Source organism: Erythranthe guttata, chromosome 11 (assembly GCF_056151865.1).
Source record: "Erythranthe guttata isolate IM_541 chromosome 11, IM_541, whole genome shotgun sequence".
Classification (NCBI taxonomy): domain Eukaryota; kingdom Viridiplantae; phylum Streptophyta; class Magnoliopsida; order Lamiales; family Phrymaceae; genus Erythranthe; species Erythranthe guttata.
The window spans coordinates 15,254,592-15,268,935 of record NC_142543.1 but is presented as its reverse complement, the minus strand read 5'-3'; the positions used below and the strand labels follow the sequence as shown (position 1 = coordinate 15,268,935).

General features: G+C 35.1%; 1 pseudogene; it reads right to left on the bottom strand.

The window, feature by feature from the left end:
* Positions 1–4,616: 4,616 nt before the first annotated feature.
* Positions 4,617–8,861, bottom strand: LOC105976236 (uncharacterized; annotated as a pseudogene).
* Positions 8,862–14,344: the final 5,483 nt, after the last annotated feature.

Below are 14,344 nucleotides of genomic sequence, written 5' to 3'. Positions count from 1 at the left end.
CCTTGTGGTTTTGAAATTTCGCACACGGCCCCCTTATGGTATGAAATTAGCACATAACCCCCTTGAATAGAAAACTGGAAAAGACTAAATTACCCCTATCAAGTCAAAAATTCTTGTTTTAATTTAAAAATAATTATTCTATAAAATGAAAAGCTTAATGTATTTTTTTTGTAAAATGAGAAATATAATATATTATTGTGTTTTTTATTTAATTTTACAACACAAAAGGTATATGATACTAGTTATTGTATGATTGACAATTTATTCGATTTTAAAATTCAAAACCACAAAGGGGGTCATATGCTTAATTTCATACCATAAGAGGGTCATGTGTAAAATGTCCAAACCACAAGAGGGTTAAGTGCTATTTACCCTTAAATAAATAAATAAAACGACATAATATCCAATAAATTATCTAGCAATAGTTTAATATGTCATCTTGTGACTTGTGACTTGTGGCTATTTGAAACTATGACTCTTTGGATGATATATAGCAAATGAAATACTTTGATTCTTCAACGAGTATATAAAATAAGGGGAAAATGAGGGATAACCTCATCGTTACGTAAAATAATAAAATGTGGGCCCAATTTATAATTGACCATTTGTAAACAAACACATATAATATTTTATGAATTTTGTGACCCCCTAATCTTAGGTTAATACCCATTATACCATTTCTTTCCATATTGTTTTCCTTTATTTTCTCCTATTTCTCTCTCTTTTTCGTTCTGTTTCCTTCTCTTTGTGCCCTTTTTTCCTCTATTGTACGTTCTATGCATCTCCTTGATGCTTGAAAGGCTCAAACGGTTCAAAGAATGCTAAAATCATATCCCAAATCACTCACTTCTCAATGCTCCGTATTATAAATTTCCTAAGGTGAGCTCTACAACCGAACATAGCATGATTTAGCATAAATTAATTCCAAAATTAAAATACAAAACGTCCAACAAAAGCAATGCACAAAGTGTGATTTCTAGTAATAATTCATTTCTAATTAAGTTCCTTTAAATCGAAAGCTAGCCAAACATCTGGTCCTCGTCACAAAAAAAGAAGCAATCTCATCATCAAACATTGGTCATCTCTCATCATCACAACTCACCGACGCATTCGACTCAAGTAATATTTTTTTTTATTTAATTTTTTTTATATAAAACAACTGAAGAAATAAAAACATCTAAAATAAAATAAAACCTAAGGCATGCAAATTAAACTCAAATAAAGTACAAGTAAGTGTTTTACCACCCCCAAACTTCAAATTTTCGTTGCCCTCGATGAAATTAAGACGAAGTTCAAGGATAGAAACCACCTAATTAATCGCAGTCAACGTGATCAGGGTGCTCCTCTCCATCTCTCGCATGTTCCTCATCGTTGAAAGGGGGCACGGGCTCAAGAATTGGTGCCGGTAAAGGTCCCGGCTCCACACAATCGGTCGTCCCACATCTCATGTATCGTACGGTGGCTTGTAGCATTTTGCCCGACCACCTTTAGAGCGCCTCCACTGTGTTGACCTTGTGCTTGATAGTCGCTAATTTGTTCCTCGTGATTGCCATCTCTCACTCTATCTTTCTCCAGAATCATCGATCGGTGTTGGAGCTCGAGGCTTCGTTGTCGTTGCTTACTTGTGGTTGAGAAGCGGCTTCTGCCAAAGCTTGTGGCTCGTTGTGGATGGCTTCCTTGAATTGTGAGGCGGCAAACTCGTCGATTGGATTTCAGAGGCTTAGCACGATGTCGTTCAATTATTTGGGGACTTTCTCTTTGGTGCACAATCCTGTGATGATGCTAGGGAAGAAAAATTCCCTTGGATTTGTCGTGCATGGTCCGCCATAGTTGATCGTACATAATGGACCCTATATCGATCATTTTTCCCGTGATAATGTAGTAGGCGAGAGCACATCGTTGGTGGTTGAACCGACTAAAAAAGATAGTCGGAATCACGTTGGCGCAAATTAATGACAACCATGATTTTCCCTCGTAGTTGACACTCTTCCAACTTAGCTCGTATATCTTTTTGTCCAAATATTCGATCCACTTAGGGTGCCCACCACATAACACCACACCAATTTGTTTCTTGGTAACTTCATCTCGCATGGCATCCCAATTTTGACCAAGGGTGCGGAGACCATAATAGTGGTTAATGTCGTTCGTCCTCCGATTGATGTAAATTTTACGTACCACACTTGAGGCGTGGTTGGGAGGTTTGAGTATCAACGTGTTGGTATAGAATTCGCGGACGATCGATATGTTGTAAAAAGGTTCGGGCTCAAACAACTTTTGCCACCCTCGGTTGAAGATTTCTTGATTTAGGTTGGCGAAGTGTGATAGAGTGACTGTTAGTGCTCGTTCCGTGATGATCGTTTTCTTCGTTTGTTTTTCGAAGAGGGCGGCGGTTCCTTCGACAGTAAAGGCGTCTTTGTCTGGTTGCGGAACACTCGTCTGCTTGGTGGATCCTTTCTTTTCTTTCTCTTTCCCCTTTGGTGGATCCCTTCTTTTCTTTCTCAAGTCTTCTTCGTTTGTTTTTCGAAGAGGGCGGCGGTTCCTTCGACAGTAAAGGCGTCTTTGTCGGGTTCGGGAACACTCGTCTGCTTGGTGGATCCCTTCTTTTCTTTCTCTTTCCCCTTTGAAGAAGATGCCTTGCTCGTGCGGCCTCTCTTGTTGGACGACATGGTTGGACGGATTTGACTAACTTTGGTGAAAAATTGATGATAATCGAACCCCCAAACTTGGTTCAAGCAAACTATCGAACATCTTGTGGGCGTGACTTGAAGAATTAGGTTGTGGAGAGTTTTGTCGATTCGTGAGCCTAGCCTACCAATACCAACATGAATGATCAAATTTACATGTTTGAGTGTGTGGGTTTTGAAATTTGTACTTACAATTTCCAAGAATTGAGAGAGAGAAAATAGGGCTTGAGAGAGGATTTATAGGGGTTGTGAATGTTAGGAAAATATGAGTTTCTGCCCTTTTTTAATATGCCCGTTTTTCTCTTCGGACGACTGTCCCAGATTTTGTGCTTCGTTTGTGACGGCCATTCCAAAATGCGTAGGTTGAAATTCAACTTTGAGCATTCTAACGACCATCTCAAACTGCGTGAGTTGAGATTAGGGCATCAGGCTTTTGGACGGACATCTGGATTTCTACTTGTATTTTCGGACGGCCGTCTGGACCTCCTGACCATAATTTCGACCCTGAAAATTAAAAATCAAATAAAGTAATTAAAATGCATGCCTAGGAAAATAGAAACAAAAATGAAAACTTAAATAAAAATACAAAAAGCAATAAAGCTCGGGTTGCCTCCAAAAAGTTGTAAAGAGAACATCATTTTAAGGTTGTAAGACGTCGGTGTTGTAGCATGGTACATTAGTCACATCATAACATTCACGTTCATGCATGAGATTGGGCATTAACTCATATAGTTTTGCATTACAGGTGAGTTTAATCCAGGTTAACCTCTTGCTCGAGAGGCAGGTTGTTGGAGCTTTAGCAAGATTCCGATGATCAATGTGTCTGGATGACGACATTGTTTTGGATTGTGTCTGTTGTCGCATGGTCATTTTTTCAGTTGTTCTTGTGGTTTGTAGTTCTTGTACAGTTGTGGAGTAATCAGTTATGTTGGTAAAGATATGTACATATGTTTGACTTTGAAGTATTATCCTTACTAGGGGACACTTATATTAGTGGATGTGTATATAACTGGTGTTTTGGTAAAGCAGGTTGCTCTCTTCATGTATTTATAAATAGGATCTTATCTTTAGTACGAGTCTACAAACACTTGTCTTGTCAATTCTATAAAAAAAATGATAGAGCAAAATTGCTCTTTTCTATTTAATAAGTCATTTATGCGGAAGTAAATTGGGGGTGTTTCAGGAATGAAAAGAGCCGTGAGTTACATTACTATTCCAAATATTTATGTCTTTCTCCATTTTGTTTTCTTTCTTCCAACAATAACTTCCTGTGTTGGCCCTAAAAATATTATATTGTCATAGATTATTTTGCAAGCTTCTTTTATTGAATCTTCCAAGGTTCAATAATAAAATCGAATTTTATTAGATTATTTAATCATATCTTAACAACTAAACGAACCATATGATTATTCTATATTGCAATCTTACATTTTTCATAGTGCAATTCCTAGTGCCCCGTATCTTAACAAGTTAAAGCATTCATATTTACTAAATTTTCTCTTTTTTTTTTTTTTTCTTTTTTGTTTTTTTCTTTTATCTTCAGCCAAATTTGTTAAATTCCTACATCTGTCATAAAACACATATGCTTAGTCACATTAGAAAGTATGGAGGCCTTTCTAGGTGATACTTTTCTCCATGAAACCATCCAAGATGACACAAAATATCCGAGCAAGATTAGTTAACATAATTAGGGATTAATCTGAAAACACACAATAAAAGTTTACCACAAACTGTAGAGAAAGAAGATAAATTACGTTGATATTGATTTCATTGAACCTCTTTACAGAGATATATATACAAGAAATTATCATAATTGACTCTAAGGTAAATCTTCATACTAAGGAAAGTTAATAATACAAAATCAATTAATGGAACTATCAAATATACGGTTTCCTAAATGAGTGGATATTGTTGATTTCACAACACTCCCCCTCAAGTTGGAGAGTGAATATCGAGAACTCCCAACTTGACTAAGATTGCGACAAAGTCATCCTTCCCCAACGGCTTTGTGAACACGTCGGCCAATTGGTTTCTTGAAGCGACGTAAGTAGTGGTAATTGATCCATCTTGAATTTTATCTCTAATAAAATGGTAATCCCTCTCAATGTGTCGTGTTCTCTCATGGAAGACCGGGTTTGCAGCTATGTGTAAAGCTGCTTGATTATCACAATAAAGTGTAGCAGCTTCAGTTTGTGTAGTTTCCAAGTCACTCAGGAGGTCTTTAAGCCAAGAAATCTCACAACATGCTCCTGTCATTGATCGATATTCCGCTTCAGCTGAAGATAAAGATACTGTCTTTTGCCGCTTGCTTCTCCATGAAATCAACGATTTTCCAAGGAAAACACAATATCCCGTTGTTGATCTTTGGGTTGTTGGGCAACCTGCCCAATCGGAATCGCAGTAGGCACGCAACTTTAAATCACTTTGTGCTGGAAAACATAGGCCTTGGCCTGGTGCTGACTTAAGGTACCGCAATACTCGTTGTGCAGCATCCATGTGAGGTTTACGCGGCTCATGCATAAATCGACTTAGTACATGAACAGCATAGGTGACATCTGGTCTTGTGATAGTAAGATAAATCAAGCGGCCTACCAATCTTCGATATCGAGATGGTTCATTAAGAAGCTCTCCAGAATCGGAAAGTTTGAGATTTTGCTCCATAGGAAAAGTAACGGGTTTTACTCCTAATGCACCGCCATCTTGAAGAATATCAAGACAATACTTTCTTTGAGAAATATATAACCCCTTATTGGATCGAGATACTTCAATTCCCAAAAAAAACTTCAAGTCTCCAAGATCCTTAATTTTGAACTTAGAGTGAAGAAAATGTTTGATGGACTGAATTGCATTATCATCATTTCCCGTAATCAAGATATCATCCACATAAATTAGTAAGGCTGTAAAAGATTTTCCCGTTTTACGCGTGAATAGAGAATAGTCCGCTTTGGATTGAACAAAACCAGCAGTTATGATAGCCTCGGTAAATTTGGCAAACCATTGCCGAGATGCTTGCTTAAGACCGTACAAAGACTTGTTAAGCCGACACACCAACTTCTCCCCCTGTCGGTGAAAACCAGGAGGAAGGGACATATAGATTTCTTCATGTAGATCGCCATGAAGAAATGCATTATGAACGTCAAGTTGATGTAAAGACCAAGAACGGGCTGAATCAATGGCTAGGAGACAACGAACTGTGATCATTTTAGCCGTCAGAGAAAAAGTATCGTGGTAATCGACACCCTCAGTTTGAGTGTAGCCTTTAGCAACTAGCCGAGCTTTGTATCGCTCAATAGAACCATCAGAACGACGCTTAATCTTATAGACCCATTTGCACCCTATAGCATCTTTGCCTAAAGGTAGAGTTGTAAGGGTCCATGTATTATTGGTCTCCAAAGCATCAAGTTCGACTTTCATAGCCTGCTCCCAGTGAGGATCTTTGGCTGCATCTGAAAAGTTGGAAGGTTCGACATCTCTACTAATATTGGCAATGAAGGAAAGATGAGAGGGTGAAAATCTTTTATAAGAAACAAAATTACAAAGCGGGTACCTTGTTCCTTTGCTACCACCAGGCGACGAAGATGACACATGATTGGTGATGAAGTCCTTGAGAAGAACAGAAGGGATTTTGTGACGTTGGGATCGACGAATAGGTTGAACTGGCGGACTAGATCTTGGGCTTGATGGCTGGAGTGATACATAGGAAGAAAGATTAGAAGAATCTAGAGTTTCCCCAGACGCTGGAATTTCAAAATGATCAGACGGAACGCGTAACACGAGATTGGTGGAATCTAGACCATTGGACTCTTTTATTGATGGAGTTTGAAAAGGAAAAGTGGTTTCGTGGAAAACGACATCACGGGACGTAAAAATTTTGTGATTAAGAAGGTCATACAACTTATAAGCTTTTTGTCCGTGAGGGTACCCCAAAAACACGCACTTTCGTGCACGAAGATCAAATTTGGTGGAATGTTGAACTAAGGTGGCAAAAGAGAGACATCCAAAAACACGAATATGGTTATAGGATGTTTTTTTTTGAGTAAAGAGCTTCGAAAGGTGTTCTATGGGATAATTTTTTTGTAGGAAATATGTTTATGAGGTAAGTTGCTGTAAGAATGCATTCTCCCCAAAATTTAAGAGGCAGATGAGCTTGAAACGTAAAAGCTCGAGCTATATCAAGGATGTGGCGATGCTTACGTTCAACGACACCATTTTGTTGGGGTGTGTAAACGCAAGTATGTTGATGAATAATTCCTTGATCAGAAAAAAAATGTTTCATGGAAGCAAACTCCCCCCCCCCCATTATCAACTCGAATTTGTTTTATTGGTGTGTGGAATTGAGTTGTAATGAAGGCAAAGAAGGATTTAAGACGACTTTGTGTCTCATGCTTGTGACGCATTAAGAAAACCCAAGTATATCGACTGAAATCATCCACTATAGTCAAAAAATAATTTGCACCGGAAAGGGAAGATATTTTATATGGACCCCAAATATCAATGTGGATTAGATCAAAAGGTTTGACAGTAGATATAGAACTAACTCCAAAAGGAAGACGAGTTTGCTTAGCCAGAGGGCAAACATCACATATATTTTCTAAACGACGATAAAAATTCGGTAAAATTTTAGACAAGGTTTGCAAACGAGGAAAAGATAAATGTCCTAAATGCTGATGCCAAATATCGGCAGAAACTGAGGTAGAAAGGCAAACTGGTTGTTTGACGGGAGGGTGTGTTTGTGGTTTAGCAGATACTAACGCCACAAGGTGATACAATCCATCTTGCTGCTTACCCAAACCAATCGTTGTCCTCGTAACCTGGTCCTGCAAAATACACCAAGAAGGAAAAAAGGTTATCGAACAATTGAGACTTTGTGTAAGTTTGCTCACAGATAAAAGATTAACATTGAAATTTGGTACACATAAAACATCTTTCAATTGAATATTGGAATTCAAGGAAAAATTGCAAATAGAAGTCGTAGCGGCCTTCTCTCCACTAGGCAACGAAACAGGCGGTAATGATGGATTATTGGTGTGGACTTTCAATGATCGCTTAGAACATGTAATGTGATCAGTCGCACCACTGTCAATAATCCATCGGAGGTGAGTTGTCAAAGATTCCAACAAACCTGTGGAAAGCTCGGTTGAATTGGTCTGAGGAGGTTGCGATTCACTTCCCTTTTCAGACATAAACGAGAGAATTTGTTGATATTGTGCTTCTGACTGATTGGGCATAGTAGTCTGTAATTCCTTAACGGAAAACCCCGTTTTTACCGAATTTGCAGAAGGAGTGTATCCTTTTCTATGGTGACCACCATTAGACGATTTCTGGAGTCGGTGTCCTTCTGCATAGCCGTGCAATTTATAACACGTCTCATTTGTATGAAAGTCTTTATCACAGTGGCTGCAAAATGAAGTGGTTTTCGCCCCGAGTTAGTGTTCTTTGTCCACGTTCAACTGCCATGGCTGCCACTTCACTTATCCCACTTGTATTTCCAAGTTCTCTTTGTTTTTCTTCTTGGGATATTAGGGAATAAGCCTTTCGATGAGTCGGCAGCGACTGCATCAAAAGAATCTGTCCACGCACAGCACTATAGGATTTATTTAATCCCATGAGAAATTGCATTAAAGCATTTCTCTCCTCACGTTCTGATTGTGGCTTTATTTTTCCACAAGTACAGTGACAAGGTTCATTATAGGATGTTAATTCATCCCAAAGACCCTTTAGCTTGGTGTAATAGGCTGAAACAGACATTTGGTTTTGTTGCAAATACGCCATTTCATGTTGAAGTTGAAAGATTCTTGGTGCGTTACTTTGAGAAAATCGTTCTTCAAGATCCTGCCATATCTCATGTGATGTAGTTGAGTATATCACACTATCGGCAATATCGGGTTCAAAAGAATTTAGAATCCATGAAAGGATCATGTCATTGCATCGCTTCCATGAGGAGTACTCTTCTGGTGACTTTATTTGACAAGGAACTTGAACGGATTCGTCGATGAAACCCAACTTGTTCTTTGCGCTGAGAGAAATTTTCATCGAGCGGCTCCATGTTCCGTAATTATCACCATTGAGAGGTTTGGATACGAGGATCATTCCGGGGTGATCGGAATGATGAATAAAGAAAAGATAGGATGGATCATTTTTGTTAATGCACTTACTTTTATTTGAATCATCCTCCATGGTGAAGAAATCAAAGAACAAGAATTATAAAAAGAAACGGAAGTAAAAGGCAAGGATTTTATCCTGCTCTGGTACCATGTAGAGAAAGAAGATATATTACGTTGATATTGATTTCACCGAACCTCTTTACAGAGATATATATACAAGAAATTATCATAATTGACTCTAAGGTAAATCTTCATACTAAAGAAAGTAAATAATACAAAATCAATTAATGGAACTATCAAATATACGGTTTCCTAAATGAGTGGATATTGTTGATTTCACAACACAAACAGCTGTACCAATTCAATTTACTCAATTGAGAATGGTAAACAAATACTTTTATGGATATTTTTGGTTGATCGAGGCGATAGAGAGAATGCGAATTGAGGATGGTTCGGATTGAAGAAATGTAATAATTTGAGGAAAAGAAAATACGAATGACTAAGTCAGACTGAGAGTCGGTGCCACATACCTGCAGTGTCTTAGGGCCCCTAACTTCAAAGACCCCAAGAAGTTTTTTGTCATTTATATAAAGTTTAACAATTAGAAATATCATTAATGATTTTTAGAAAACTAGCAAGGTGCACGTGTCGTAATATTATTATATGGTGAAAATAATTTTTCTGTGAAAACTAATACAACTCTTATAACTATCTGGTGGGACAACAATGTACAACAAAGATGCATCATCCAATTGCAATGTTCCTCACGGCACACCTAGTCCTTCTGCAACAGGTTCTGTTTATTATGGATTACCCGCTCCTTAACCAATTCCATTTTTTTGCCTTATTGAACGATGAAACATATATCAAAAAAATAAACAAAAAACTCAGAAGCTTGGTGCATTAACATAATTTCCAGCTAGCAATGAGCATGAATGTAAATTATGTTCCAAACATACTCTACACAAATTTAGTTGGTCTATATGCTTCACAGTAGTGTAAAGAGAAGGTTAGCTCTCCACATGAACGCAAGTCTAGAGTAGCTCTATAATGGTCTTGATCGTTTAAGAGTTAGAGAATTTGGTTAAATTCGAAACATTGAAGAAGAGAGGTTCTCATAAACAAAAAAAAGGCTTGCATATTTTAATAACATACCTCAGTGTATTTTGATTTGACATATTATGTACCAGGCCATCATCCTGTCAAAGTAATGACATAATAATTTCACAAAGTGAAACTATGTCTAATTATAAAGAATAAATAATTCATGGAAGAACTTTAGATATTGTCCATAAGTTTGCATACAATGATATATTTGATATGTTACAGAGATTGAAAGATATATCTCAAGTGAACTTGTATCTCAATGGTAGTAAAATGTGCCTTCTATCTTCTAGAGCACTCAGTTGATTGTCTATTTGAATGCATTCTAAAAGAGCGTATCAAGAGCATAATCTTGACTTTTATACAGTAAAACCTGCTACAATTCTAAATAAAATAATGAAATATATTAATGAAACTAAAACAGTTTGTCTTCAACCATTGGTATGTCATGAAATATCAAAAAAAAAACATATAAAGTATACTGGCATAATTCTCTCTAGTAGCCCCTTGAAATGCATGTACAACAATTTCTTCACTTAGCCTCCTTAAACTAACTATTTAGTAAAACCCTTCGAGAATACAAGATTGAGCTGAAATTTCTGCCTATGCATTTTGGGTGGCTTCATTTTGTCCTTCATCTATCAAGTTCATCATCATGTGACTACACCATGGATCGGAAAATTCATTTGTTGTTGACTTCACCTGTACGGTTGCACCTCCTCTGCCTACTATGTCTAAGACATATGATGTACATCCAACATTCTTATCTTGTAGTTTTGACGGATCACATCAACTTGCTATAAAGGGGAAAAAAAACCAAATAAACTGTTGAATGACCACCTCAACCAAAAACTTAAGTTATTATTATTTAATACTTATATCTTCAATTCGCCCCCTAAAGTTCAAGCAAATTACATTTGAAGCCTTGCACTTGAAATATTTGAAATGGATGGCGGTGGGATTCGAACTCATGACCTTTCATTTGGTCTGATTCTGATATCATGTAGAATGACTACCTCAACCAAAATATTAAGCTATTAGTGAAGTGTATCATTTGTTACTAATATCTCCAATAATAACAGTGATAAAGCATATAAAGTATACTGGCATAATTCTCTCTAGTAGCCCATTGAATGGTTCGTAGATTTTCTATAATAATATCTCCCTGAAACTCACCTGAATAGTAACGGGAACCAAATCGAAGATTTGTGTTAAAGGAATTTAATATCTAATAACATTAAATTTTTTTATGAGAGCACGACAACGAATACAAGTGTTTTACGTAAGGTGGGAGGCATTGTCTGCAGGAAGGAGAAGGAGACTGATGATTCAATCAGGGCCTAAAACTTAAGTCATGATTTTTAATTTATAGTAAAATAAAACTTATTAAATTGAAAAGGAAACTATCTATAGCCACTGGACCCTAACATTTAGAGGGAAAAAATATGAATTGAAAAATATAAGAAGTTCATGAACAAATAATATCACTAATATTATTTTGACTTGAGCTTACAATACTTTATTTTCTCCCATAAATAGAGATGATTGGATTTTATGATTACACTATGGCAACTAAGTTAAGATCAAGATTGGCATTCTGATTGCTCTATCATAACATTTTTCATTTTGAGTTATTTCCGCTGACATTTATATGTTGCTGATTTGATTTGCGGTGCCAAAAAGAAAATTGGTATAATTTCCTTGTTAAATAAATTTGTTGGTCTTTGAAAATAGTATTTGTTGTTGTTTGTTACGATTTGGCACTTAATTTGTGTGTGTGTGTGTGTGTTTTTTCCTTTGTTTTTCGTATATTCGATTAAGTTTGTACGTAGTCTTTTACTGTTTTTAGCAGATTTTTATAATGGTTGAACCATTGCAATTAAAATGCCATTAAGGTCACGCAAATGTAGATTTGTTGTCTCACTTAAGATTTTATTTCGTTTTTAATGTGTTGTTCTCCGTAGGATCAAATAGGGTTGAGTTCGAGACGAAATTTTGTGATTTTATGAAATTTGCGATTCAGGATTCAAAAATACAGACCAAAAAAAAAAAAAGACTCCAATTAAAATTCTCAAAGATGTCAGCTTCATCAAGCCCTATCATCTCGGAAAGATTTCAGTTTGGTGTTATCCATTCAACAAATACAACAAATACATAAAAAGAAGTTATTTAAGTTTTGTAAATCTTTTGGATATTTGATCTACCTTCCTAAAATGATAGGTAAGTCAGAAAGTTCAGACTCTGCAAACATTTTGAAGCAAGTCAAATTGTTTTCAACATACGACATTACTTCTATATGGATGATCAACTTACATGTTTTGCTTGTGGTTATTTGGATTATCATTTGTAAGTTGGTTATTTGTTTTCTTTTCATCTCGAGTTTCCTTCTTTTCGACAGCAAAAGTTGCTGCAATAAGTTTCACATTTCCACGATATATGTAGTTGTTCGATATAAATTTTGTATTCACTTATAGTTCAATTTTTTAAATTATGAAGACATGCACCTTCAATTGAGGGGAACATAAAATTATTGATGGTCAATGTTTTTCTTATTTATTAGGTTCTCTAACAATATGATCAAGTGCACGTGCGTTGCACGTGTCGTGTTAATTATTTTATGTTTGCACGTCTCAATTTTAATTTTTCTATGCATTGAAATATTGGAATAATATAATCTAATTTTATTTATTATACAACTATAAAATCGCTTTAGTACTTGAGGATTTACCAGTATTTAAATAATGCTATAGAATGCTTGTTATTGACTTACACCATTATGTAATTTTGAAATATATAAATTCTAAAATACTTGGGAATAAAATGAATGAATATTATTATGAATTTCTTACCTTGAAAATATTGAAAGTTTATGAAATTCATGATTATTCAATTATTGTCATAATTTGGATCTAAGCGCTACGATATAACTGTGCAACATCGATAACATCAAAACTTGAATTAGGAGTTATGTCATTTGGTTGGTGTCTGCAAAAGGTTTTAGTAACAGATTCAACGCTTCTTTTCTGGCTCATATTGTTTTTGGGGTGTTTGAAGTATGAGATTTTGTTTTTGTTTCTTTTAAAATAAGATGATTTAAACTTTAATTTGAAAAACATACATGAACGTGTTTTTTCTATATAATGACATTTTTGTAATTAATTAGAAGTTATTTTGGTAATTTTCCATCGTATTTATAAATCCATAAAACTTTAGTAATAAGTACTTAATACAAATTTAAGTAGGTGGTGTTTGCAAAAACTTTTAAAAAGTGATTCCGGAGCATTTTTATTCAAAATCACTTTTCAAGTATTTTACAATATTAAATTTTGATTCTACTTCTCTTGCTTTATACTGAAATGTGAAAAGCATCTTTGAAGGAACTTCTCTTAAAATATATTGATTATAGTTGATTTTTCATGGAGTTTGCAAACATTCACACCTTTTAAAAATAAACATTTAACACTAACTCACAATTTCATTTTTTCTCTTTTTTTTTAAACCTCTTGCAAACACCACCTTACAATTACTGAGTTCTGTTTCTTTAAGCTTATATGCAAACACTACCTAAGTCTTCCGAGTGTTTTGTATTTTCTCTAAAAATATAATGGGATGTATATTGCATGGCATATAAAAAGTATAAGTTGTGACTTGTCATTTTTCGTTTCAAACCAAAATACTGACTATTGGAATGAATATGAATACATATTAAATTCATAATCGAACACTAACCTAATATATATATATATATATTATTGTAAACGTTTTATATTAATTACTCCCTCCGTCCGTCACTTATTATATGGCGTTTATGATAGTTACACATATATTAAGATTTTTTTTTAAGAAATACGCATATATTAAGATAGTCAATAAATATAGTCAATAAATATACATAGATTATACCGTAACAAAACTAACATAGTAAATACGAAAATACTCATGTTATTAATTATTTTTTAATTAACTAAGAATAATATGGGGCAAAATTGATAAAAATGCAATTAATGTCTTATTGGAACTCTAAAATAACAAATAATTTGGGGAAAAAAACACCCTTAAAAGACATATCATAAGGGACAGATGGAGTAATTAATAACATTACTAATAAGGGGAGCTAGATGATACATCTGTTTATTTATACGAGATGGATTTCAACTGTAGATCTGATTAAAAATTCATCTACTAAGCACACATACACATAGGTCTGTTGTGTGTGATTATGTATGAATCTACAGTTCAAATCCACCCAATATAAATAACTATGTATTATATTTAATTATCCTAATAATAATAACATTGTTATAAATAAAAATTAGTAAAAATAATGCTAACATCTGGCAATTAATAAGGGAAAATAATGATTTACTAATTAATATTAATATTTGGTTATTTAATTAGTATATGAATGGGCCAATGAAAGTTCCAATATAATTGTTCCATTTACAAAATAAA